A 27737-nucleotide genomic window follows, 5' to 3' on the forward strand; every position below is an offset into this window, starting at 1 on the left:
AAATCTAGGAAAAATAACTTGCATAGAGTAGCAGATCCTGAACAAAGAATCAAAAAAGTTCTTAACAGCGTGAGTCACTGCACCAAATCAAATAGGATAAAAGTTAAAGTTTTGTAACTGGCCTCCAAAGGTCAGCTTCCAAATTAGAAGCTCCAAGGTTTTAGTGGCGAAAGGGCAACGTGAGTTGATACTATGCAGAGAGGAAAAACCATTGCTATTTCAGGCTGCATCAAGAGAGGCACAGCATCTAGGAATGATTGTTCCACTGTAATCTGCCCTGGTCAGACATCTTCTAGATGACTGTTCTGTTTTGAACTCCATATTGTAGAAAAGAATTGACTAACTAGAAAGTTTTGGTAAGAGTACAGCCAGAATGGAGCTTGTGTTCATTGTTTATGAGGATTTATTAAAGAAACTAGGGTAAAAATTCTTAACCTTTTTGGTGTCATGGACCCCTTTGACAGTCTGGTAAAGCCTATGGATCCCTTCTCAGAATAATTTTTTTAAAATGCATCAGATAATATATATACTTACAAAAGAAACCAATCATAGTAAAACAGAGTTATCAGAACATAAAACAACAACAAATTCATGAGCCCAGATTAAAAAGCCCTTGAACAAGAAACAATCAGATAAGGGAAGATAAGATAGTAGACTTGTATTAGGTATGAATCCCTGTCATGTGGAAGAAGGATTGGATGTTACAAAATCATAGACCTTGACATTTTCAGCTGGAAGAACAGACATTCAGGGTTATCTAGTCTAATTTCCTTATTTTGCAGATGGGGAATTGAGGCTCAGTGAGGTTGAGTGAAATTGCTCAAAGTCAGATTGTTCTAGGTCACTAGAGGTATAGTTCAAACCCACTTATTTTGACTCCAAAAGGCAGAAATAAATACTGTGGGTTGACTTTGCAATGAGGCAAGTGAAGTATAACATTCATATAATGTAAGAAAAAACTTCCTAACAATTAATGCTTTCCAAAAGTGAACTGGTCTGTCACAGGAAGAAGTGTGAACCACTTCCTTGATGGTATTCAAGCAAAGATTGTATGGAGATTTGTTAGTCCCTTACAAATTTGAATTCCTACAATTCTGTGAGCCTGTGAACTTAGATGTTGAGAAAGAAGTGAAAAATATGCTTTTTTAAGATGTACTTTTAAAATTATGCTATATAGGGAAAATATAAAATGCAGCTATATTTCAAAAACTCAACATAAAATAGTCACATCATAGAACGGGAACTGGCCGATGGTTCCTGCCTGTTCACTGATAAAAGCAATTGGGATCAGTGTGGGCAGATCCACCAGAAGAGAAACATTTCATAACAACATCAGGAAGAGAAAAACACTTGTAGTAAGGTCACAAAGAAAACAGAACGCTCTGAACTTGTGGAGACAGGCTTTCTTTTCATACCTCACTCTTGGTATTAACCTTAAGGTTGAACCTTTGAACACACAATCTATGTTCAACTTTTTGTTGTTCTTGCAATTTTCCAGCATAAATATCAGTTGCTTTTAATATTCATAGGAATTGATGTCCATTGAAGAAATGCAATATTACCTATTGTTATTGTTGTTTCTTCTTTGTTCTTGAAGAAGACCAATAGATACCAGGAGCACGATGTGCTGACTTGCAAATGAATTGGATTTAAGTGAGGTAGGGTTGTGCTAAGTCATCAGCCTCACTCTGTCCTCCAGAGTTATCTGAGTTCAGTTGCAAAGCATAGGTCAGGACAACTGGAGATGACCCCAGATACAGTGAGAGACTTTGACCCTTTTAAGCTAAGGTCTTTCATTATAGATAACAATATTAAGAACTAGAGATAAGCAATCTGCACAAGAGGCTCATACTAATTAGCCTCAATCCAAAGTTGATCTTTCTAATAGCTTTCTGTTTAGTCATTTTCCAGTTGTGTCTGTCTCTTGGTGACCCCATTTTGGATTATCTTGATGAAGATACTAGAGTGGTTTACCATTTCCTTCTACAGCTCACTTTACAGATGAGGAATCTGAGGTGAAAGGTGTTAAGTGACTTTCCTTGGGTCACACAGCTAGTAAGTGTTTGAGGTCAGATTGGAAGTAAGGAATCTTCCTGACTCCAGATCCAGCACTCTATCTACTTCACCACCTAGTTGCCCAGAAGTTGGGAGAGTAACATGGTTAAACCTGTGATTTAGGAAGATCACTATGACAACTAAATGAAGGATAGATTAGAGTAGGGAGAGATTTGCTCTGAGAAGCGGTCATAGGCTTCGACAGTTGCCAGAGGTCCATGACACTGAAACTTTAAAAACCCTTTTTCTATAAAGAAAGACATCTGTGAGTGTCCAGAGACTTAGCTGTGTGTGGCTTTTCTGTCCAAAGGCAGAGTCTTACTCATTGGAAGCCTAGAATTTTCAGGACATAGCCAACTAAGTAGAACTCACAAATATTTAATGTTTTTTAAACCACTAACTCTAGTTCCCTAATACCAAATTCTCTGTGCTAAAAATCTCTTGAAAGTTAGATTGTCATTATAACCAGTGTCAAGGATTTCTGCCAAAAAATTTGATAAGGAGTGTTTGGATCTGAGATACGATTGATTTCCATCAGCCCTCCAGTTCTCTAAGGACCTTTAGTCTCCCAAGCAAATAAATGGCAGAGGGGATGATGAAAAAAAAACCAAAAAGAAAGTTTGGGGGCCCCAATCAGGCTTCTTCCTTCTCTTTAATTTTTTATTCCAATTTCCTGAAATGACTATATACATGGAATCTTCACATACACATATGTACAAACATACAAACAAATCCAATTTATATTTTTATATATACCTTTTATATACAATAGATATATTACATACATGTCATATATTTGTTAAATATATATTATTAATAATAAGCCTCTGAACCTTTTAGTCATGTTACACTTGTAAAACTCACAGGGCATTTACACATTCTACCTCATATGTAGTGATTTATAGACTTGTTTTTGTCTCTGCTGCTAGATGGTAAGTTCTTAGAGCATAGAAACAGTCTTTGTATGCGTTTTATAACTCGAGTGTCTCATAAATATTTCTTGAATTGAATTTTAGCTGGCAGATGTAGATATGCTACATTGTGTTCCTTGGTTTGCTCTTTCTATTTTAATTGTAAGACTTACAAAAAGTAAGGCCAGTACTTTTGATATTCTGAATTTGTGCCTTCTACCTAACATAGGTTGGATGATGAAAAGAGTTCACTGGAAGAAATGTTTACATACTGGGGGGTGGGAGGTTGGGCTAGAAGTATGATTGGCAAGAACTTCTTTTGGAAATTAATCTTCAACTTGTCCCTTGGCTTGCCTGTGTGTCTTCATCCGGCAGGCACAAAGAGCAGTAGTGTATCAGAAGGCATCAGGCCAAGGCACTGTGCCTGAAAAGTGGGTGTCTATTTTGCTGCTGCAGCTTTGCTGCTTTGGATGTGGGTCCTGTGGGAAAGTCCTGGTGTGGCCAGTGGATTTTAGCCACTGGATTAATATGAAGACAATTCTTGATGAGCTGGTACAAAGGGGTCACATGGTGACTGTGTTAGTGCCTTCTCCTACACTTCTCATTGATCCCACAGACTCTTCAGGGCTGAACTACGAGGTTTATCCTGTACCATACACAAAAGAAAAAATGTCAAGCTCATTTGATACGTCTTTGAGGGAGATGATTAACAAAAAAACCCCCAGTTTTCCACACTGGGAAAGACTGTGGGCATTTCATGAATTTTTCAACCAATTAATTCCTAATGCAAAATTAAAGTGTGAAAATATAGTCTTCAATCAGACACTCACGGAAAAACTGCAAAAAACTGGCTAGGATGTGCTGTTTGCAGATACTGCATTTCCATGTGGAGATCTGATAGCTGAGACTCTTGAAATCCCTTTCATAAATAGCCTCGGTTTAGCAAGGGGAATGCCTATGAGAAACGCTGTGGGGGACTTCCTTCTCCTCTTTCCTATGTGCCTGTGCCCCTGAGCAGGCTGACTGACAAGATGACCTTCATGGAAAGGGTGGAGAATATGCTACAGTTTCTTTTCTTTGACTACTTCTGGTTCCATTCATTCCAGAAAAAGTGGGAGCACTTATACAGTGAAGCATTAGGTAAGATGGGTTGTTTTCAGGAGTGTTTTGGACTCAGTCATTCTACATTCAGTTTTGTCTGCCAAGTTGATTATCATGGACTTTACTACACTAGCTTAAGATTTTCTCCTTTGTTGATCATAGACAGACTGGGAAAGGTTCAAGCAAAGACATTTTTAGTATAAAGAAGCAGGTGTGTAGAAAGTATAAAGAAAATTGCCTTCAATATAGCATCTCTAGAATGACTGGGCTACCATTTCAATAACAAATAATCATGCAGCAATATAGAACAAATGATATTCATTAGAAATCATTGATTTAAATCATTTTTCTTATCATGATGTGTTGATCATGTTTTTTAACTCCTGATCCATTTTTGTGACCCCTGAGTATCTTGCCTTGTGATCCTATAATCCTATGTTTCTAATTTGTGTCTACCAGCAAATCTTATGTCTTGGGTGACTGGATCTCCCAATTAATTCTTTACTGCCAACAAGGTCTTCTTGTAACCTAGAATTCCTTTCCATTGAGCTTTGCCTATACCAGACAAGAGAATATTTATTTCCTCCTTTTGATTTCAACAACCTAGACCTCTGAAGTCAGCACAGAAAACTTCTTTAGCTTTTTTTTTAAAAGATTTTTATTCCTAACTACTGCCATGGTTTCAAAGGACAAAGGTTAGTAATTACAGAAATCTTCATTTTCCTGAAGATCTTACATGCAAAGGTGAGAACTTAACCTTTCTTACTTTCTGGTCTTTTGCCTTCCTCACTATCTTCTTTAAGTCATTAAATAATAAGAGAAATAGAAACTTTGAAAAACAACTTTGAGCATTCACCTCATAGCCAATTAGATGGGCAAGGCTGACACACAGTGACAGAGTTCATGTTGCAGGTGATTTGGGATGTTAGGGAAGCTAACACAGTTCAAAAGGAACTGTAAATTTGTCCAACCATTCTAGAAAATAATGACTCTAATAACACAATAGATAACAACACAAAAAAGCCTATAGTACCCTGATTTGTTATGATGACTGGTTTCCTTTCAGGAGCTCTGATAAGGAATTAGATCTCTCTCCATTCAGCAGAGAAATGTGGGGCTGTGGGTGTGGAAGGTAAGATGGAAGATAGCAGATTCATTAGCTGTGAGGGCAAAATTTTTCTTGATGAGGAGTTGACATTGGTAGGAACTCTTTTCACTGTTAACCATTTGTCTGTGGTTTAGTAGATAAGTCCTAGAGAATCAAGGGATTCGGACAGAGCTTAAATGACTTGCTTAAGGTCTCTAGAAGCTCAGCACTCTGAGTATAAGTCTGCCTTTACAAAACAGACTTGCAATTCCATGTTTCAGGCAAATAAAGAAGGAAAGAGAAGAGTCTTGGAGAATATTAGAGCAGAATAGATTTGATAGAGAGACAGACTGAGAGACGGATAGATAGATGTAAGCACATGTACATATGTACATACATAGCTGTATTTCCATATAATTTTTCTTTGTAATGTTATGTATTTTATTTTATGCATTTGAATACATTGTTCTGAGATGGGGGCCATAGGTTTCACCAGACTGGTAAAGGCCCATGACACAAAAAGGTTAAGACTCTTGGTCCTTATGTACTTACACAGATTCCTTGCAAAGAGAGGAGTGAAAAATTAAAGATATATAAGCCAGAGAGAATGGTTGCTGGAGTGAGGAATTGAGAAGAGATAGCAGGAGAATGACTTCAAAAGCTACTGTTTCCAATGAATTTACCCTGATTCCTCCACAAGGAAGTAATCTCTGCTTCTTCTGAACCCTTAAAGCACCAGCTTTAGAACACTAATTAAACTGTTTTCATTTTCTGTCTCATAGTAATAAGACATTTTAAAGCTATTACAAATAGCTTATTCTGTCTTCACAACAATCCTGAGATGTAGATGTTGTCATTATCCCCATTTTACAGATGAGGAAAATGAAGCAGACTAACAATTACTTGTCTAGGGTAATATAGCTAGAGCTTGAGGGTTTTTGAAAATCTGATCTTCCTAGGTCTAGGTCCATTACCTTATATTGTTGCCATTAATAAGCTAGCAGCAATAAGAGCAACAGCAAACTTCTCTGCTACTATATTGCAAGTAACAAGAAAAATCAATCAATTAATAGGCATTTATTAAAGACCAATAATAAGTTTGGCATTGTGGTAAGTGCTAAGAATACAAAGAAAGAATTTTTTTAAAAAAAATACCTGAAATTCCCACCAGTTAAAAATCTTACATGTTAAGGAGGGAGACAACATGTAAATGCATTCATGGTAGTCTAGTTGATAGGCTCAAATGACTGGGGCAGCTTCTGTTCTTTTCACTCCTACTCAGCTCTCTGAAATCACTATTCAACCCTTCTTTGGATTTTTATTTTATTTTTATTACAATTAACCCCAGGCAGGGATTGAAAATAACAAAAACAGAAAAAGGTTAAAGGTGTCACAGACTTTCAGGTTGATCCAAGTCTTCCATGCAGAGATATAGGAGGACTAGATGTTAATCCTTCTCATTTAACTGTTATTCCTGGTGAAGCCTTTTGTCCAGATTTAGCCACTGCAATTAGGAGTCCCAGTCTTCCTGGTTCATATAGTTTATCAGAGCCAGAGTCACCTTGCCAAGGTGATCAGATTTCTAAACCAGAACTGGGATTGAGAGTAGCCAAGGTAAATAGCCACCTAGAAAGTGCAAAGTATAGAGCCCCATCTAGGAATAATCATATGACAGAGTTAATATTATGTACATATTTGTCTCTCTTAATTCCAGAAAATTACACAGTCTCTAATAGTTAACATGTATATCATCTTTTAAGTTTTGCAAAGAACTTCGTATTCTCACATTCTATTTTCCTAATGCTCTGGGAGATTGGTGCTGTTATTATATTGATTATCTTTCTGGTATGACACAATAATTGCCTAAGGTAAGGTTTAAACACAGTTATTCCTGACTTCAAGTGCAGTGCTGTATCTCCTCTGCTATGTAGCTGCCAAATACATATATATTCTTTCTGGTAAATTGAGTCAAGTCTGCTTTACATTAAACAGCTGTGTAGTATGATGAAAAGCATGTTAGACATAGGGTCCAGGAAATCCTGGCTGCGTCATTCTCTAGGTGTGTGACCTTGGACACTTAACCCCTTTGGGCCTGCATCTATAAATTAGTCAGTCAGTCTTAACATTTATTAAATGCCTACTCTCTACCAGGCACTGCAATAATTAATGGGGATACAAAAAGTAGCAACAAGTCAGTCCCTGCCTTCAAAACACTCACAATCTAATGGAAGAGACAACAAGCCAACAAAGATGTACAAACAAGCTGTGTATAGGAAGAAATGCAAAACCATTAAGAGATGAAAGGAGGTAGGAGTAAGAAGCCTTGGAAAAGGTTTCCTGTGGAAGATCAGACTTTAGTTGCGACTGAAAGGAAGACAGGGAAGCTAGTGGGCAGAGATGGGGGCAAGAACATTCCAGGCATGGAGGAGAGCCAGAGAAAATGCCCAGAGCTGAGAGATGGAGAATAATAAATATAAGAGATATTTTATATCTACCTTGTAAGTTATAGAAAAGGGAATTAGTAAGTTTCAAGGTGCTGCATAAAGATGTTGAGATAATGATTATCATTCCCCTCATAGTCTTACCAGGAGGAAAGTGCTTTGTAAGTCTTACACCCTCCACCAAAGCTGATTGGAGACTTCTCAGTAATTTATAGTCCTAGAGAGCTGCCCAGAGTAGAGGTGTCAAACTCATGGTCCCAAGTTCTATAAAATTCCTGTAAAGGAAAAAAATTATAATTGAGAAATGTTTACCAAAATATTAAAACCATCTAGCCCAATGTTCTCATTTTACAAATGAGGAAACTAAGGCATAACTAAGAGGTCATAGTCTCTCTTAAGGTCACAGGGGAAGCTAGGGGGCACAGTGTATAGAGGGCCTGGCCTGGAGTTAGGAAGAATCCTTTTCCTCAAATCTGGCTTTGGACACTTACTATCCGACCCTGCGCAGGTCACTTAAACCTATGTGCCTTAGTTTCCTCATCAGTAAAATGAACTGGAGAAGTAAATGGCAAACCACTTCAGTATCTTTGACAAGAAAACCTACAGATCAGTGAGAAACAACTAAATAAAAAATCGTAGGATTGCTACATAGCAGAGTTAGGATTTTGACCCAGCTTCTCTGACTATAAATCCAGTGGTCTTTTTAGAACACCGCTCTGACTGCTACTAGAACATTAGCTGCTTCTTTCTGTGCTGACATCTGGAAGAGAAATGCCATGCAGCAAATGGCTTTTCTAGTCACTTTCTCATTGTAACTAGCAGGTGGCACTTCCAGTGGGGGTGCTTGAGTGCCGGGTGAAGCTTGTCAAATGATTTTGATGATTGCGGGATCTGAAAACGTAGAGTCCAGAGATAGAAGTGTCCAGTCCACGCCAAGCAATCAGAGAAGCACCAAGAGTTTGACTTTTCAGTCTTAGCCTGAGAAAAGCACCATAACCTGTAAAGATTAGGGACAGTGGAGAGACCAGCTTCAGTTGAACTTTGGAGAAAGAAGTCAGATTTCAAGGAGTTGAGGATGAAATGGTAGGAGACAAGGCAGAGAGCTTGTGTGGGCTAAGCATTCTAAGAGTTTATTAATAAAAAGTAGAAAAAGAGAAGCAATAGATGAAATGGGTAATCGTTGAAAGATCTAGTAAAGTAGAAGAAATGGAAAATGAAAGGAAAAGAGGTGTTTGATGAAACATCCTAGAGGTCAGAGAGGGTAGTCTCAAAGGCAGGTAGGAAGGTTTAATCTTGGGCAGTTGGAGGCAAAGGGAAATGATAAGGTACACTTTTCAGGTGTGGAGGAAAAGAGTTTAGAAAGCTGAAAACAAGTATCTTTAATTTAAATAAATAAAAAAGTAAGATGAGCATGATGAGGATATAGATTTGGAGGCTTGGGGGGGGGGTGGAAGTTTGGAACCAAATGGGGAAAGAAAAAAGGTATACAAAAGAAATTAATAAAATGATTTCCCCGTGGTTATGTAGGGTATTCATGCAAGTGCTGTAGGCATTTAGAAGAGGGACAGGTCAGTATGAAGAGTGAATATAAAGGTTTCATGAGGTACCTAGACAACAGGCACTTAGCACCTGAGTGATCTGGACAAGTGATCTCTGTCAAAGAGAAACCTACTTGAAATGGAAAGAAGTGAACAAATTTGATTGTTTCAAGACATCTTTTTTTTTTAAGGCAATTGGGGTTAAGTGACTTGCCCAGGGTCACACAGCTAGTAAGTGTGAAGTGTTTGGTGTGAGACCAGATTTGAACCCCCGTCCTCCTGACTTCAGGGCCAGTGCTCTATCCACTGCACCACCTAGCCGTCCATGTTTCAAGACATCTTTCAAAGAATTCTTCAGAAGAGTGACACAGGGATCTGTGCTTGGTGCAGCACTGTTTAACACGTTCAGCAGGGATTCATACATGCTAACCAAATCTGTTGAAGTCCTGGACCTTTTTAGCTACACCTTGTTAAATAAGAACCTTCAGTGCCAGGCCCTTAAAGGTCTTCCCCATGCTTCAGGCCTTCCTGTGTTGATCTGCAGTCAGGTACATTTCAGTAATTCTGGCTGCTGCCTTTTCACTTATTTTTGGTGCATTCTTCTGTGTCCTGCGGACTTTTTCTGAAGTAAATCATTAGCAACTATTATGGCTGGTTCTATCTTTGGTGTAAAAATTGCTTCTTCCATCAGCCTGCATCTGAGCCTGTCTCTGAAAGTAATGTGGCACAAGCCTGTAAGTTCTAAGGCCTTCATGATCCCTGAACCTGGTTATCTCTTGCCTGCTTTCTTCAAGCTCTCTCACTGCAAACGAAATTTCTCTTCCTGTTCAAAATTTGTACTCTCCTGACAGGATCCCAGAACAAGAAGACAACTTTAGGGAACATCTAACCCAATCCATTTATTTGTTAGATGAGGAAACTGAGGGCCAGAGAAGTTGCAGCCTTTCCTATGGACACAGGAAAAGTATATAGAAGAGCCAGGATTTTGACCCAGGTTCTCTGACTATGTATCCAGTTGTCTTTCCAGGACTCCACTGTAGCTAGTTATTGGGAGTAACCCCAACTCCCTGTTTCTGGGATTCTTCCCCAATGACTTTACTGAACTAGGATAAGAGATGGACCAAATGCTTGTTCTAGCCACTTTCCTGTTGTAACCAGCAGGGGCATTCTGGAAAGCATAGTCATATCTTTCTCAAGAAAACCCCAAATGTCAAAACAACAACAAATTCCTTTCTATGCCCTCATCTCTTCACAGAGGGGTGGAGTAGAATCCTCCCATACCATGGGGGTCTTTACCTATAAAGACTTGGTTTTGGGTGGAGTTTTCCCTGTAGTCACACCCTTTTCCCTTACCTCTCTCCATAGATTCTGAATAGAAATTCCCAAGGTCTAGATCACACCTGCCAAACTTGGCAGTAGGTAGAGGCCAAAATTAAAATAGAGTAAACTTCTCCGGGGTGAAGATAGGTATTTAGTGGCTCACTTTCCAGGTAATGGTATAATTATTGATTAAACTAGTTTGCAAATAAACCATATGAAAGGAAAGGGAAATTTTAACTAATATCAATTAATTACAATTTTTACTTTTCATTTGTATTCATCATGAAATCACATTAATGTTAAAAAATTACTTTGCTAAGCGGTGCAAGTTTTAATACATTTTTCATGTTTTCTTACTGTTTACATTCAGTTAATGGGATGTCTTACACTTCTTGTCAGCAATCACTTTTTCATACTCCAGAATCCTGTTTGAAAAGAAATCTGAAAACTACCCTTAGTAGCTGCCTCATTTTCTGAGTTTCCTTTCTTGAACAACCATTGTTCCCCACTGAGATTTTTCAATCATTTGGACACTTTAATTTGTTTTTCATTGGTGTCCAATTTACTTAAATCAGGGTGTTTTGATTAGAAATAGTAATGAAGATTGTATTCCTTCGGAATGGCTATTACTTCTTGGCAAACAAGGCAAAATATTTCTCTTGTAAGTAAAGAAGCATGTATCAATCCACTCTGGATTAAACACTCTATGCTCGATTTGATCTTCTGTTTCTTTTTATCACTCATTTTACAAAAACATCCCCAAAACTCTACTGTTAGAACCAAAAAACCTCCAGAGCAACTGCTCATATACAAAAAAAAATACTGAACTGAGTGTCTGACCTTGGAGAGAGCTCCAGACCCTCCTGTACCTTGAAGGGTGGCCACACAGCGAGGGAGGGGAAGAAGCCCTCCTGTTGTTGGCAATCATCCCACAGCAGGCATCAGCGGGATTGGCGCTTAGCTGCACTCACTTTGTCCCTGTTCAATGCCAGTAACAACCAAAAACACAGCAAAAAAGAAAAAAAATACCACTCTTGCTCCTTTCAGACTAGAGACAGAATGAGGAGGATTTGTTGTTACAGGTCATGTGAGAAAAGAGAGGGCACAGTGGCAACCCACCCGCCAAGTTGTATGACTGGCACAGAGTGACTAGTGAAACAAGGGTGAAGTGCGGCATGGACAAATCACTTGTTGTATCTTCCTCCACAGTTTTAGCAGACTGCCCAAAATGCTTTGGTGGGCTGCAAGCGGCCTGCAGGCGTGTTCTAGTTTGTTGTTGTTGTTTAGTTGTTTCTGACTCTTTGTGACCCCATTTGGAGGTTTCTTGGCAGAGATACTGGAGTGGTTTACCACTTCCTACTCCAGGTCATTTTACAAATGAGAAACTGAGGCAAGCAGGGTTAAGTGACTTGTCCAGGGTCATACAACTAATAAGTGTCTGGGACCAGAGCTGAACTCAGGAAGATGAGTCTTCCTGTCTTCAAAGCCAACACTCCATCCACTGCACCACCTAGTTACCTCTAGGTCTAGATATCTTCTTCAGAGTGACTTGTTTTTGCTATGAACACTGAATGAATGATTTACTTAGGAAAAAAACCCTTTGGTTCAAAGTCTTCTTGATGAAAGATTTGTCGAAATAGTAACATAATAATAACATAAGTTCGGAGCCTCCAGAGGAGGCCCAAGATCTGGTTAGTAGAACAGAGTGAATTCTCCTGATGTATTTTTCATTCTGGTGTAAATTTCACTGGCCACTGGAATTTCCCATTAATCCCACTCTGTACCTTTGAGTTCCTTCAAATAGGGGTGCTTGAATGTTTGGAAAAGCTGGTCAGAAGGTTTTGCTGATTGCAATTCCTTGCAACATAGATTTCATAAATACAAGAAACCAGTCAAAGCCAAGAAATCAATGAAGTAATGAAAGTGATTAAGAACTGAAAAAGGTCCATTACGTCAAGAAATTAAGGAGTCTTTTTTATGAACACATGCAAAGCAAAGTGAGCAGAAACAGGATATTTATGTTTATTCTCTAACAGGAATATTATAAAGATGAACAACTTAGAAAAATTTAGATACTTTGATCAGCAAAAAGACCGACCACAATTCCAGAGGACTCATGATCAGAGGACTCATGATGAAACATGCTGCCCACCTCCAGATAGAGGGCTGATGGATTCAGGGTGCAAATTAGAGCTTTTTCATTTCTTTTCTTTTTCCAGGGTGTGGAAATAAGGAGACATGGCTAATTTAGGAATTTCTTTTGCTGTCTTGTGCATGTTTGGAGGGTTTTGTTTTTCTTGCTTTTTTGGTGGAGGGAAAGGAAAGGTATGAGGGAGAGAATTCAGAGCTAAAAATAAAATAAAATAAAATTCAAAATACTTTTTAAAATAGACTTGGAGGGGAGCTAGGTGGCGCAGTGGATAGAGCACCGGCCCTGGATTCAGAAGGACGTGAGTCCAAATCCGGGCTCAGACACATACTACTTACTAGCAGTGTGACCCTGGGCAAGTCACTTAACCCCATTGCCTAGCCAAAAAATAAAATGAAATAAAATAAAATAAAATAAAATAAAATAAAATAGACTTGGAAATCTTTTCTGGCCATGGAAAGATCAGCATAGTTGAACAATGGAGAAAAAAGTGTGATTGCAAGGAATTGAGGAAGTAGTGGAAAGTGAAGAAGCAGAGACCACTGAAGAAGCCAAGACAGTTCATGTGGGCTAACTGTTCTAAGAGTTTGTTAATAAAGAGCAGAAGAGATGATTTAGATGAAATGGGTAACTCAGTGGAACGATCTAGGGAAGTAGAAGAAATGTAGAGTGAAAGAGAAAAAGGAGATGATTGATGGAAGAATCAATCACCTGATCACATCACTTGATCATAGGAGCCTAGATAGAGATTTAATCTTGGAAAGTTGGAGAGAATGGTCAATACTATGATAAAGTTTTAGATGTGGAGGAATAGTGAAGAAGAACATCCAATGAGGGTAGCCTCCATTTAAGTAAATGGAAAAGCAAAATCAGCATAAGTGGTGCAGGGATCGATTTGGAGGCCTAAAAGGGGAAAAGGGTTGTTAACCAATGTAAGGAATGAAAAGAAGGAAATATAAAAGAAATGGAGAATTTAGTTAAAGAATTTCCCTGCAGCTGTGTGGTGCATATATAGAAATGCTGTAGGATTTTAGTGGAAAGCCAGCTCACTTTGGATAGAGTCAAATGTTAGTGCGTCAGAGTGATAAAGAGCTTTAAAGAGCCTATATCTTTCAAATACGTGTTAACTTAGGGGATCAGACTAGATAATTTTCTAAATTCCCTTCTAGCCATAAAGTCTTTGTTCCTCTGATCCAATGGCAAAAATAGTTGGAAACCATAGAAGTTAAGGACTGAAAAAATGCCATTACTGATTAAACTGTCCTAGTACTTCAAGTACAGTCATCCTTTCCACAAATGTTGGATGGCCTTCGAAAACTTTGTCAATAAGAAAATGCCTATTTCTTTTTGATACTGATAACTTTATTAAAAATTATTTTTATTTTCAGTTCTAAGTTTTCTTTTTCAGTTCTCCCCAACCATTTGGAGAGGCAAGGAATTCAATATTCATTATACATATAAAATCATGATAGAGATTTCTGTATTACCTATCTTCTTTTAGAAAAAATTAAAAAGAGAAAAATATGCTTAAATTTATGCTGTTAATCCATCACTTTTCTATCTAGACATAGATAACATTTTATACCATGAGTCCTTTGGAGTTGTGATGAATCATTGTAATGATGAGAGCTACTAAATCTTTCACAGTTGATTGTGTTTAGAATATTGCTAGATTTTTGAGAAATAAGACTTTTGTCAGATAACTTTTTAATAAATTTCCCCCCATTTTCTGCTTTTCTTCTAATTTTGGCTTCAGTAGTTTTCTTTGTACAGAAACCTTTTTAATTTTATGTAATCAAAATTATCCACTTTACTTCCTGTAAACTTCTCTGTCCTTGTTTGGTTCTAAACTTCTTCCCCTTTCCCTAGAAGTAACAGGTTATTTGTTCTGTCGGCTCCTAATTATCACCCTTTATATCTAAATTGTGTACCCATTTTGAGTTCTTGGCACATGGCAGGAGATGTTGGCATATATCTAGTTTCTGCCAGAGTATTTTATAATTTTCCCTTCAGTTTTTGTGAAATACAGTAAGCTCTTGATGCAGTAGCTGGGATCTTTGAGTTTACCAAACACAAGCCTACCAAGATCATTTGCTTCTGTTCATCATGTACCTAATGTGTTCATTTGCTTCTGTTTATGATGTACCTAATCTATTCCATTGATCAGCCACTCTACTTCTTAACAAGTACCAAACTGATTTGATGATTGCCACATTGTAATATAGTTTAAGATCTGTACTGTTAGAGGCCCTCAACCTTCACATTTTTTCACATTGATTCATTGATTTGATAGTATTGATCTTTTTTTCCTCCCCATGAATTTTGTTGTTTTTTGTTTTAGCTTAATAAAGCAATTCTTTGGTAATTTGTTTGGTATAATACTGCATAAATGAATCAATTTACATGGTGTTGTCATTTTTACATTGGTTGTACCTACCATGAATAATTATTATTTGTGGGAAGAGCAGTGTAATTAAGTACATACACTTCCTGTGTGTGTCTTGGCAAGTTGACTCCCAAGCATTTTCTACCGCCTTCTGTTACCATACTTGGAATTTCTCTTTCTATGTTTTCCTGCTAGATTTTGTTGGTAATGTATAGAAATGCTAACGATATGTGTGGGTTTATTTCATATTCTGCAATTTTGCTATGAATACTGATAATCTTTCACACAGTTCTTCCTTTCATTGAGCCCAAGTTTGGTTCCCTATAACTTGTAGCCTTTGGTCCGACCTCTGGGCTTGTAGCTGCTGCCTCAAGTCTCCTCCTTCTGCCTAATATCTTGGTATTTGACAGCTTAGTAGCCTAAGAATTCTCTTTTGCAGCTTTGAACATGCCCAGGTCCTTCAGCCATTTCTCACAAATGCTTCCTGGTATTTTCATTCTTGTTGTTGGGGTCAAGATTGTGTATCAGTTTTCATCATCACTGTACTCTAGACGAGGTCAGACCAGTGCAGTGGAGCCACCTCTTCCTTTTTTGATTTTCTTTTCTTTTCTGTCTTTTTTTTTTTTTGCTAGACACTATATTCAGTATTTACTAGCTGCATGACGAAATCACTGCATTTCCCTGAGCCTCAGCTTCTTACTCCATAAACTGAGGATAACACTTACACTATGATCCTCTATAATATAGGCAAGGTAGTTGTAAGAAAAATGCTCTGTAAACTTCAAGGTGCTATATAAATGTGATTACACACATATATAAATACACACACACATATCTCAGAGGTTATTGACCTGGCTCTCAACACATAAATACACACACACACACACACACACACACACACACACACAGAGTATCTTAAAAGTCATAGTGAGCTTTTTACCTACTAAAGCTTGAAGTTTTTAGAAGACCCTGCATGTCATTTCTACTTTTGTTGTTCAGACCTGTGACTTCATCAGGGTTAGGAACTCTCTGATATTGGAACTGCTACTGGCTCAAATAAGCAAGTTGTCTGTACCTTCTAGTCTTAGAGAGCTGTCTGTGGCATATGGAGGTTAAAAATCTTACCCAGGGTCATGTAACCAGAATGTGTCAGAGGCAGGACTGACTCCAACACCTGTACACAGGCTTTAATTATAATTATTATTCATTTGCAGTAAGTATTTGAACCCTGGTCATACTGGTGCTACACTCTTGGTTTTATTCCTGCCTCACTAAGTGCTCCCCTTCTGACTCTTCTAAGTTTGAATACCTTGGCTGAAATTTCCCCAGGCAATTTTTCTTTTTCTCTGTGTTCTTTCCCTTGACTTGAAACATCATCAATTTCATTATGTAGATTACTCCCAAGCTGTTATCTCCAGCCCTGATCTAACCTGTCTGTGGAACTTCAGTCTTGTACTTTCAGTTACCTCAGTAGTTCCACCTGGTTATTCCTATAGGAACTGAAACTCAACACGTCCAAAAACTGAACTCTCCTTCATTTGGAAAAGGACAACTGGGAAGGTCATAGCTTTACTTCTGGTATTTACTACCTGTATGACCTTGAATAAGTCACATTATCTGTGCCTCAGTGTCCTTCTATCTGAAATTTGGGAGCTAAACTGAATGACCTTTAAGGTCCCTGATATTTCTCATTCTGTGGTAATGTGATTGTCAGTTTTTAATTTTTCTTATTTTTCAAGTAAGGTTTGTATTATTAATCTATCCCTCCTACTCCTCCCACTTCCACACTGAGCAATTTTTAAAATAATATTCATTCATACATACCTACATGGCCTGGAAAAATAAATCTCCACGTTAGCTATGTCCCAAAATGTATCGTTCTTTCTTCATTTGAAGTTTGTCACCTCTTCATCAGGAGGTGAGGGGTGTTTTCATCTTCATTCTTGTTGTATTGATCATAGTCCTAAAATCCTTCTAAGTTATCTTTCTCTAGAATGTAATCATTGTACACAGTGTTCTTCTTTTTCTCTATGAATCAGTTCATGAAAGTTTTCCCAATTTGCTCTGAAATTGTCCATGTCATAATTCCCTTCTTTAAATAGTTATTATTTATTTATTTTTAGCCTTCTTTTTAAAAATATTTTAAGTTCTGAGTTCTCCCCCTCCTTGTAAACTCTCCCCTAGTCATTGTGAAGGGAAGAAATTTGATATTAACTATGCATGTGAAATCATGCAAAACATTTCCAGGTTAGACATGTTGCCAAAGGGAAAAAAAATCTGAAGTGGAAAAAAATTGTGCTTCAGGCTCCATTCAGACTCCATCAGCTTTCTCTCTGGAGTCAACATTTTTCATAACAAGTCCTTCAGAATTGTCTTGGATCATTGCATTGATCAAACTAGGTAAATCATTTAAAGCTGATCATCATACGGCATTGCCTTTACTGTATACAATGTTTTTCTGGTTCTGTTCACTTCAGTTTGTGTCAATTCATAGAAGTCCTCTCAGGTTTTTCTGAAGCCATCTTTCACATCATTTCTTATAGCACAATAGTGTTCCATCACAATTGCATACCACAACTTACTTAGCCATTGTCCACTTGATGGCCATCCCCTCATTTTCCAACTCTTTACCACCACAAAAAGAGCTGCTAAAAATATTTTGGTATATATATATATCCTTTTGGTTTTTTTTTTTGACTTCTTTGGGATATTCTCCTAGCAGTGGTATTGCTGGGTCAAACGCCAAGTACAATTGTGTAGCCCCTTGGGCATACTTCCAAATTGTTCTCCAGAATGTTTGCATGTGTTTGTAATTCTACCAACAGTGCATCAATGTCCCAATTCTTCCATATCCCCTCTAACATTTATTAGTTTTCTTTTCTGTCATGTTAGCGAAGGATAACTAGGTGGCACAGAGGTGGACCTGGAAGCAGGAATACTCATCTGTATAAGTTCAAATCTGATCTCATATACTTGCTAGCTGTGTAACCCTGGGCAAGCCACTTAACCCTGTTTGCCCCAGTTTCCTGAAATCTAAAACGAGTTGGAGAAGGCAATGGCAAACCACTCCAATATCTTTGCCAAGAAAACCCCAAATAAGGTCATGAGGAATCAGACACAATTGAAACAACTGAAGAACATGTAAGACACTGTGGTGGGTGTGACGTGGTACCTCAGAGTTGTTTTAATTTGTATTTCTCTAATCAATAGTGATTTTGAGCATTTTTCCTACAACTATAGAGAGCTTTGGTTTTTTTTTTTGAAAACTGCTTGTTAATATCCTTTGACCACTTATCAGCTGGGGCATTCCATGATTTGTTATGACTCAATAATTTATTCTGTTTTATTTATGTAGTAAAATTTGTGTAATCGTTTCACAGCACAGCTCTTTAGTTTCTAGTTTTGTGGTATCTCTGAACGAGTTCCTTTAAATATTTTTGCACAAATAGGTATTTTTATTCTTTCTTTGCTTTCTTTGGGAGTTAAGGCCTAGTAGTGGGATAGCTAGTTCAAACACTATGCATAATTTGGTAACTTTTGGGGCATAGTTCCAAGCTGATTTCCAGAATGGCTAAGACAATTTTCACTCCACCAACAATACACTAGTGTACATGTTTTCCCACAATCTTTCCAACATTTGTTATTTTTCTTTTTTGTCATTTTTGCCAATTTAATGGTTGTAGAATCAGTTTGGTTTCATTTTCTTTTGTTATAATTATTATTGATTTGGACCATTTTTGAAAATATGACTATAGATAGCTTAGGTTTCTTTCATTTAGAACTATGTGTTCATAGCCTTAGACCATCAATCATATGAAGAATGGCTCAAATTCTTAAAAATAACACCTCGAGCCTGCTTTCTACAAGTTCTCCCAGTGCAAACTAAACTTTTTTTCCTATTCCAAATCTGTACTCTCCTGACAGGATCCAGGACTGGAAGACACATTTAGAGAACATTTAACCTAATCTATTTGTTAGATGAGGAAACTCAGGCCCAGAGAAGTTGGAGCCTTTCCTAAGGTCATAGGAATAGTACATAGTAGAGCCAAGATTTTGGCCCAGGTTCTCTGACTGTATATGCAGTGGTCTCTCCAGAACTCTACTCTGCCTGCTGTTGGCAGTAATGCTGACTTGAACATAGTCACTCTGAAGCCCTTACATTTCACTCTGTCCAAAGTGATCTGGTCTTCCACTAAAATCCCACAACATTTGCATATATATATATATATATATATATATATATATATATGCATATATACATGCATATATATATATTTATATATATATATATATACATATGCCACACAGCCTCAAGAAAATGCTTAATTTTAATAAGTTCCTTTTATATGTTGGAACATTTATTAGAGAAATGTTGCAAATGTTTTTCTCCAGGTATGTTTCTTTTCTAATCTTAGGTACATTGGATTTGGTTATGGAAAAACTTGATTTTTATATAATTCAAATTGTCAGTTTAGTCTTCTGTGATCCTTTCTAGCCCTTGTTTACATCTTCCTAAGACTCTGAAACTATTTTTGATCTATGACAGAAGAATCCTTGTTACGAAAAAGTTTATAAAATGGTATTTTTGTACTACCAAATTAACTGCTTTTGGGGAGATTAAAAAAACCAATAAATATAATCACATGGCACATTCATTATATCTGTCAGTTAATTTTACGTAGAGGTTAATCTATAGTTTACTTATTGATATCCTTTTGGTACTTGTAAACAGGGCAAAGTTTTATAGACCAAAATATACAAACTTTCAGATTTCCTGTCCAAAAAATGGGGTTCTGGGCTGCTGTTGCTGTTGCAGGTACAACTCTTTTTTTTTGATCTGTTTCTCTTATAACTGTTATTACATTAGATTTGTTTATTAAAAAACTTTATGATTTCATAGAATCAAAATCAGCTATTTTTCTTATGGGTACCGTAAGTATATTGACAAACTAGAGAGTGATCAGGAGAAGGAAGCTAGGATGGTGAAGAGCTTTGGGTCCTTAACACATAAGGATCAGTTGAAATGACTAAGCATATTTGTCCTAGACCAAAGGAGAGGGATACGTGGGGATAGCTTTGTGGAAATATTTAAGGGGCTAACATGGATGAAGGATTAGCCTTTTTCTCTTTTAGTCTAGAGAGAACTGAGAGAACCAATGGGTGGAAATTACAAGGAGGAAAATTTAGGCTTAGTGTCAGGAAAAACTTCCTAACAATTAGAACTGCCCCAAACTTGATAACCAGCCTTGAGAGGTAGTGGATTTCCTCTGCTGGGATGTCTTGAGAGGTAGTGGATTCCCTCTGCTGGGATGTCTTAAAGGAGAGGCTGTATGATAACTCATTGGCTATGTAATAGGGGAGATTCCTTTTGTGTCCAAGATGGACTAGACTGATATCGAGGTTCCCTCTCAGCTCTCAAATTACATGGTTCCTTAATCTATTCGAATTCCCTCAACTTACAGATATTTGAAGTGAGATGCAGAGAAGTAGCTTGATCATTGCCACCCCAGGAGCAAGCAGCTGAGTCAATATTTGAGTTAAAGTGTTCTAACCCCAAAACCAAAGTTCTTTCCCCTGTATCCCACAGCCACTGCTTGGTGGTAGCTACTAGCACTCAGGAGCTTGGAAGACATAGTGAACTTCTCTAGGGCTGATTGTTCATTTTACAGTGTGTCAAAAGTAAAGGCAAATGACATAACCACAGGAGAACAGTTAATGATTACACAGCCTTCTAGTTTAAAACACATCTTGATGTTACAAATGTCTTCTTGCTGCTTAAGCTATCTCATCACCTTTTTATACATTCATCTGATTTCCTCTATTCCACTCACCCCCTCATAAAAACAGCTAATTAGAGCTAGAAGGGACTTCTATCTTTGAAGGCAGACAAAAACTTCTGTCTTTGAATTTGTGATAGAGAAAGAAGGAAAAGTCAGAAACGCTCTGATGTACACCCTTGATTATATAAGAACAAATTTTAAAATATTAAGGGGGAAGAATAGGATGTCATGAACTAAAATTGTATAGGAAAAGTAGGCCTAGGAAGGATGGCAATGATTCAAAATGAAATTTTTGAAAATGCCAAGAATAAGTGTTTGGATGAGGAAGAAAAAAAGAAGATTGTATAAAGAGAGTAATAAGAGTAAACAGAAAACTCACTCACGATTTAATCCTTTTTTTTTATTCAAATATATGGAGGCTCTAGAAACAAGAGAAGAAATGACAGAAAAAATTACAAAGCATAGCGTGATTCTGAAAAAATGAATAATTCTCCGGACTTGCTAAATCTCAGAATAACCTGACGTTGTTATGGATTGGTAAAGATAAAAATAATTTTTTTAAATTTGTTTTTAAAGGTACAATAGAGGGGATAAAAAGGGAATGGGAGTTTTGCTTTGGGTGGATGGAACTATGGTATTTGACGATGAAGAGAAGATAGAGTTTCTCAATTCCTTTTCTCTTTCCATTTTCTCTGTCAAAGAGAAAGCTATTTGAAATGGAAAGAATTAAATAAATATGACTAATGTGGATCCAATTCCCAAGAAGAGTAAGGAGAAATCGAGAAAGCATGTAGTATCCTAGATGAGTTCAAGTTTTCTCACAAAGATGAACCAGATTCTTGGGTACTAGAAGAATTTCTGGATATGATTGCTGAACCACTCAGTGATATTTTCAAGGGATGGAGAATGAGAGAGCTATCGTAAAATTGGCAGACATTTTTCATAAAATTGGCAGATGATGGGGCAGCTAGATTTCGCAGTGGTTAGAGCCCCTGGCCTGGAGTTGGGGGAACCTGAAATCAAGTGTGGCCTCAGACACATAACACTCACTAGCTGTGTGACTCTGGGCAAGTCACTTGACCCTAATCACCTCACACTCACAAAAAAAACTGGCAGATGATTTGCAAAAAGAAGGAAAGAAAAGAGACTGCATACTACAAATATGAATGGCACTGAAGGAGGAGAAACAGTGCTTGGGGCTTCATTAAATATAGGTCATTCCAGACCATCTTCATTTCTGTTTTTATTGAGTTACTAAACTAGTAGATGAAAGCAGTGTGTAGACAGAATTTAAGTTAAGTTGTAGCAAAGCATTTGATAAAGTCTTTGAAGCTATTCTTACGGAAAAGATAAAGAAATGTAGGCTAAATGTTATGTAAAATTAGTTGCCTCAGGAACTGGTTAAATTGCTAGACCCAGGGGGCAGCTAGGTGGTGCAGTGAGTAGAGCACTGGCCCTGGAGTCAGGAGGACCTGAGTTCAAATCTAGCCTCAGACCAAAACACTTGACACTTACTAGCTGTGTGATCCTGGGCATGTCACTTAATCACAACTGCTTATTAAAAAAACCCTGCTAGACCCAAAGCTTAGTAACTGATGGTTTCAAGGCAATTTGGAAAGAATTCTCCATAAGAGTAAGCCAGAGTTCTATACCTAACACTATACTGTATAGCATGTTTAGAAATCTATGGATGACATAAATCTAAGGAAAAACAACTAACATAATGAATTGCACATTATGAGTAGTCAGGATCCAAAAGTTCTTAATAGAATAAATCACTGGGACAAATCCAATAAGGTGAAAGTTAAAGTCTTATAATTGGACTCCAAATGTCAGCTTCCCTATGACAAGATCTGAGGGTATTTGTGGTACAAGCTCAACATGAGTCGATAGTATGATAGGGCTGCTTTAAGAGAGGCATGGCTTCTAAGACTGATTATTGCACTGTAATCTGCCCTGATAACATCTAGATGACTGTTCCATTTTGGACTCCATAATTGAGAATGTGCATTATCTAACTAGAAAGCTGTGATAGGAGTGCAGCCAGAATGGTGAAGGGTCCTGTGTTTCTGGTCTATGAAGAATTATTTAAGGAACTAGGGCCGGGTTTTTAACCTTTTTGGAGTTACAGGCTCCTTTGACAGTCTGTTGAAGCCTATGGAAGCTTTCTTAGAATAATATTTTTAAATACATAAGCTAATATACATTGTAACAAAATAAAGCAGTCAGTGAAGCAGAGTTAACAAAATGTAAAACAACAAATTCATGGGCCTGGATTAAGAACGTCTTCAACTAGAAATACTTAGCTAGGAGAAGAAAATATTGTGTAATAAGTGTGAATACCTGTCCTGTGGAGAGATTAGAAGTTTCAGGATCATAGATGATGAACTGTTTTTAGCTGAAGAAGGGAATGTAGAGGAGTGAGGTTAAGGGAAATTACCCAAGGGCACACAGGTCCTAGGACACAGAGGAGGAGTTCAAATCCAGGTATTCTGACTTCAAAAAACTAGGAACCGTGGCTGGAAGTTGCAATGAGGCAAATGATGTATAGCAGTCCCGTAAGAAAAAGGTTCCTAAGAATTAATGCTTTCCAAAAGTGAACTGGTCTGGCCGAGGAAGTAGTGTGGAGCACCAGCACTGCCTCATTTATGGTATTGAAGCAAAGCATGTATGGTGAGTTGTTGGTCCGTTCCAAATTTGAATTCCTACAATTAATTCTGTTGGTCTGTGAACTTAGACATTGAGGAAGAGGTGAAAAATGTGTTCTTTTATGGTATGCTTTATGCAATATGGGGAGCATATAAAACCAAACTATATTTCAAACACACAATATACCACAAAGTGTCACATCATAGAAGGAGAACTGGCCAATGATTCCTGCCTCTTCACTGTTAAAAGTAATTGGGGATCATGGGGTTTGGCCACTAGGAGAGAAACATTTCATAACAAGATCAGGAAGACAGAAACATTTTAGAAAGGTCACTAAGAAAACAGAGCGCTCTGAAATTGTGGGGATTGGCGTTTTTTTTTTTACTTCCTTCTTGGTATTAACCCCAAGGTTGAAACTTTTAACACTCAACTGATCCACAACTGTTTTTTTTTTGTTCTGTTGTGGCTTTTGCAATCTGCCAGCATAAACATCAGTTGCTTTTTAATACACGTATAGCAGTGGATGTGTTTGCCATAAAAGCAGTATTATAGACTGCAGTATTAAGAACTGGAGATATGCTTGGTTTTCTTGGTGAAAATAGTGTAATTGTCTGCCATTTCCTTCTCCATCTCAATTTTACAAATGAAGAAAGTGAGGCAAAATGGGTTAAGTGGTTAGCCCAGGGTTACACAGTTAAAAAGTGTTTCAGGCCAGGTTGGAACTCAAGAAGAAGAGTCTTCCTGACTCCATACCAGGCAGTCTATCCCCTTCACCATCTAGCTGCCCCAGAGGTGGGGTAGTGATGTGGTTAAACCTGAGATTTAGGAAGATCACTCTGACAACTGAATGAGGGATACACTGGAGTAGGGAGAGATTCATTCTTAAAAGAGGACCAAAGGCTTCACCAGTTATCCTAGGTCTATGACACTGAAAACTATAAGGAAAGAAATCTGTTAGTTCCCAGAGACTTAGCTGTGTGTGGCTTTTCTCTCCAGAAAGGCAGTCTTTCCCTTCACCAGCCTAGCATTTTCAGCACCCAGCCACCTAAGGAGAACCCACAATCCCATAATGCATTTCTTATACCACTTCCTCTCGTTCCCTAAGACCAAATTCTCTGTGCTAAAAATCATTCTGAAAATTAGATTGTCATTATAACTCCTGTTTAATTCAATTATACAGAGAATTTCCTGCTCCAAATTAGTGTCAAGAATTTCTGCTAAAGAATCCCATGGGATTTGCATGGGGTTGAGGTAGAATTATTTTTGATCAGATATCTACTCCACTAAGGTCCTTTTGGTCTCCCCAACAAATAAATGGGAGGAGGGGAAGTAAAGCAGCACCAATAAGATATCTCCCTTCACTTTAATTTTTTATTCCCATTTCCTAGGATGACCACATATATTGAATGCATGGAATATATTTGTATACATGCATACATAGAAACCTAGATACACAGAATTTACATATAGCTTTTGTATGCATCCTATATAGCATACATGTCATATATTTATTAAATATTTATTTTGAATAATAAGTCTCTGAACCTTACAATTGTAAAACTCTTAATGCGTTTATCATATTTTGCCTCATATGTAGTGATACAGAGACTTGTTTTTGTCTGTGCTACTATATATTAAGTAATTAGAGTATAGAAACTGTCTTTTATATGGCTTTGTATCCCTTTTATAACTTGAGTATCTCATAAATATTTCTTGAATGACTTGGTGGGTATAGATGTAGTGTATTGTTTTTCTTGGTCTGTACTTTCTGTTTTAATTCTAAGATTTAGGAAAAGTAAGGCCAGTACTTTTGATATTCTAAATTTGTGCCTTCACCTAACATATGTTGGATTGTGGAAAGAGTTCACTGGAAGAAGTGTTTACATAGAGGGACATGGGAGGTTGCCTTGGGTTAAAAATGCAATTGGAGAGAACTTCCTTTAGAAATTAACCTTCAACTTGTCCCTTGGCTTGCCTGTGTGTCTTTATCCAGCAGGCACAAAGAGCAGTAGTGTATCAGAAGGCATCAGGCTCAGGCACTATGACTGAAAAGTGGGTGTCTATTCTGCTGCTGCTGCAGCTCTGCTGCTTTGGATGTGGGTCCTGTGGGAAGGTCCTGGTGTGGCCACTGGAACATAACCACTGGCTTAATATGATGGCAATTCTTGAAGAGCTGGCACAAAGGGGTCACTTGGTGACTGTGTTAGTGTCTTCTGATATGTTTCTCATTGGTTCCACTGACTCTTCAGGGCTGAACTATGACGTTTTTCCTGTACCACAAATAAAAGAAGACTTGGAGGAACAATTCGAAATTTATTTGAGCATGATGATTAACAAAAAACCCACATTTTCAGACTGGGAAAAACTGTGGGAATTTCAGGAATCTTTCAGCTCTGCTTTTCCTATTGTAAAATCAAGGTGTGAAAATGTAATCTTCAACCAGATGCTCATGGAGAAGCTGCAACAAACTGGCTATGATGTGCTGTTAGCAGATGCTGCATTTCCATGTGGAGATCTGATAGCGGAGGTGCTTGAAATCCCTTTCATAAATAGTCTCCGGTGGAGCATGGGGAATGCCTATGAGAAATACTGTGGGGGACTTCCTTCTCCTCTTTCCTATGTGCCCATGCCCATGGGCAGACTGACTGACAAGATGACCTTCACGGAAAGGGTGGAGAATACACAACTATCTCTCTTCTTTGACTACTTCTGGTTCCATCCATTTGAGAAAAAGTGGGAGCAGTTTTACAGTGAGGTGTTAGGTAAGATGGGTTTTTTCAGGAGTGTTGTGGACTGTTATTTTATTTTCAGTTTTGTCTGCCAAGGTGATTGTCATGGACTTCACTACACTAGCTTAAGATTTTCTCCTTTGTAGATCATAAAGAGACTGGGAAAGCTTCAGGTAAAGTGTTAGTGTAAAAAGCAAGTACATATCTGCCTAGAGTAAAAAGCATAAAGAAGACTGCCTTAAATGTAGTACCTCTATCTAGAGTGACTAGGATATTATATTAGTAACAAACAATCTTCATGTAGGAATAAGTAATAATTTTCATTAGAAAAAACAAAGATCTATATCCATATTCTTATCATTATGTGTTGCTTGTATTTTACAACTTCTTCAGGACCCTTAAATGTCTTCTCTTCTGCTCCTGTTATGCTATGTCTCCAATTTGTGTCTACCAGCAACTCTTAAGGCTTGGGTGACTGGATCTCCCAATTAGTTTGTCAGTGCTACTAATCCCTTCTTGCAACCTAGAATTCCTTTCTACTGGGCTTTGCCTATATCAGATGAGAGAATATTTATTTACTCCTTCTGATTTCAGCAACCTAGCTCTACAAAATCAGCATGGAAACCTTCTGTAGCTTTTTTTTTAAATGGGGATTTTTTTTTAGAGTCTACTAGGCTTTTTTGTTTAAAGGTTTGAGTTACAATTTCTATCCCATCCTTCCTCGCTCCCCTACCCCCTTCCTGAGACAGAAAGTAATCAGATATAGGTTATATGTGTGCAATTATGTAAAACATTTCAATATTAGTCATTTTGCATAAGAAGACTTGAAGGAAAGAAAAAAGTGAAAGAAAAAAGTAAAAAATAGCATGCTTCAGTCCATATTCAATCAATATCACTCTTTCTCTGGTGGTGGATAGTGTGCTTGCTTCATTATTAGCTCTTTGGGATTTCTTGGAGCATTGTATTGCTAAGAATAGCTAGGTAATTCACAATTCTACATCGAATAATATTGCTGTTTCACTGTGTAAGATTCTCTTAGGTGTGTTCATTTGATTGGGCATTATTTCATGTAAGTCTTTCTAGGTTTTTATGAAATCATCCTGCTTTTAATTTTTTTCCGAATTAATAGATTTAATGTTGTCCAATTACATTTAGAGATCGTTTTCACCATTCACTTTTGTAAGATTTTGAGTTCCCAATTTTTTTCTGTCTCCCCCTCCTCTTCCCCAAGATAGTACGTAATCTGATACAGGCCATGCACGTACAACCATATTAAATATATTTCCACATTAGTCATGTTGTGAAAGAAGGATCAGAACAAAAGGGGAAACCATGAGAATGGGAAAAAAAAGAAAACAATATGCTTCTACCTACATTCAGACTCCGTAGTTCTTTCTCTGGAAATGGATAGCATTTTCCATCATTAGTCTTTTGGAATTGTCTTAGGTCATTGTATTACTGAGAAAAGCTAAGTCTACCAAAGTTGGTCATTGCACAATGTTGTTGTTAGTATATATGTTCTCATGTATGTTCTCCTGGTTCTGCTCTTTCACTCAGCACCAATTCATGTAAGTCTTTCCAGGTTCTTCTG

The 27737-nt window shown here is 37.6% G+C and overlaps 1 protein-coding gene and 1 pseudogene across 2 annotated transcripts in view; both read left to right on the forward strand.

Moving 5' to 3' along the window:
* The window catches only part of LOC110199265 (UDP-glucuronosyltransferase 2A1-like), a 319475-nt gene that overhangs the window by 60002 nt on the left and 231736 nt on the right, over nt 1-27737 (forward strand). The window lies entirely within an intron of this gene.
* On the forward strand, nt 1251-13797 carry LOC110199266 (UDP-glucuronosyltransferase 2B31 pseudogene; annotated as a pseudogene).

Source organism: Phascolarctos cinereus, unplaced genomic scaffold (genome assembly GCF_003287225.1).
Source record: "Phascolarctos cinereus isolate Bilbo 61053 unplaced genomic scaffold, phaCin_HiC Scaffold_9;HRSCAF=440, whole genome shotgun sequence".
Classification (NCBI taxonomy): Eukaryota; Metazoa; Chordata; class Mammalia; order Diprotodontia; family Phascolarctidae; genus Phascolarctos; species Phascolarctos cinereus.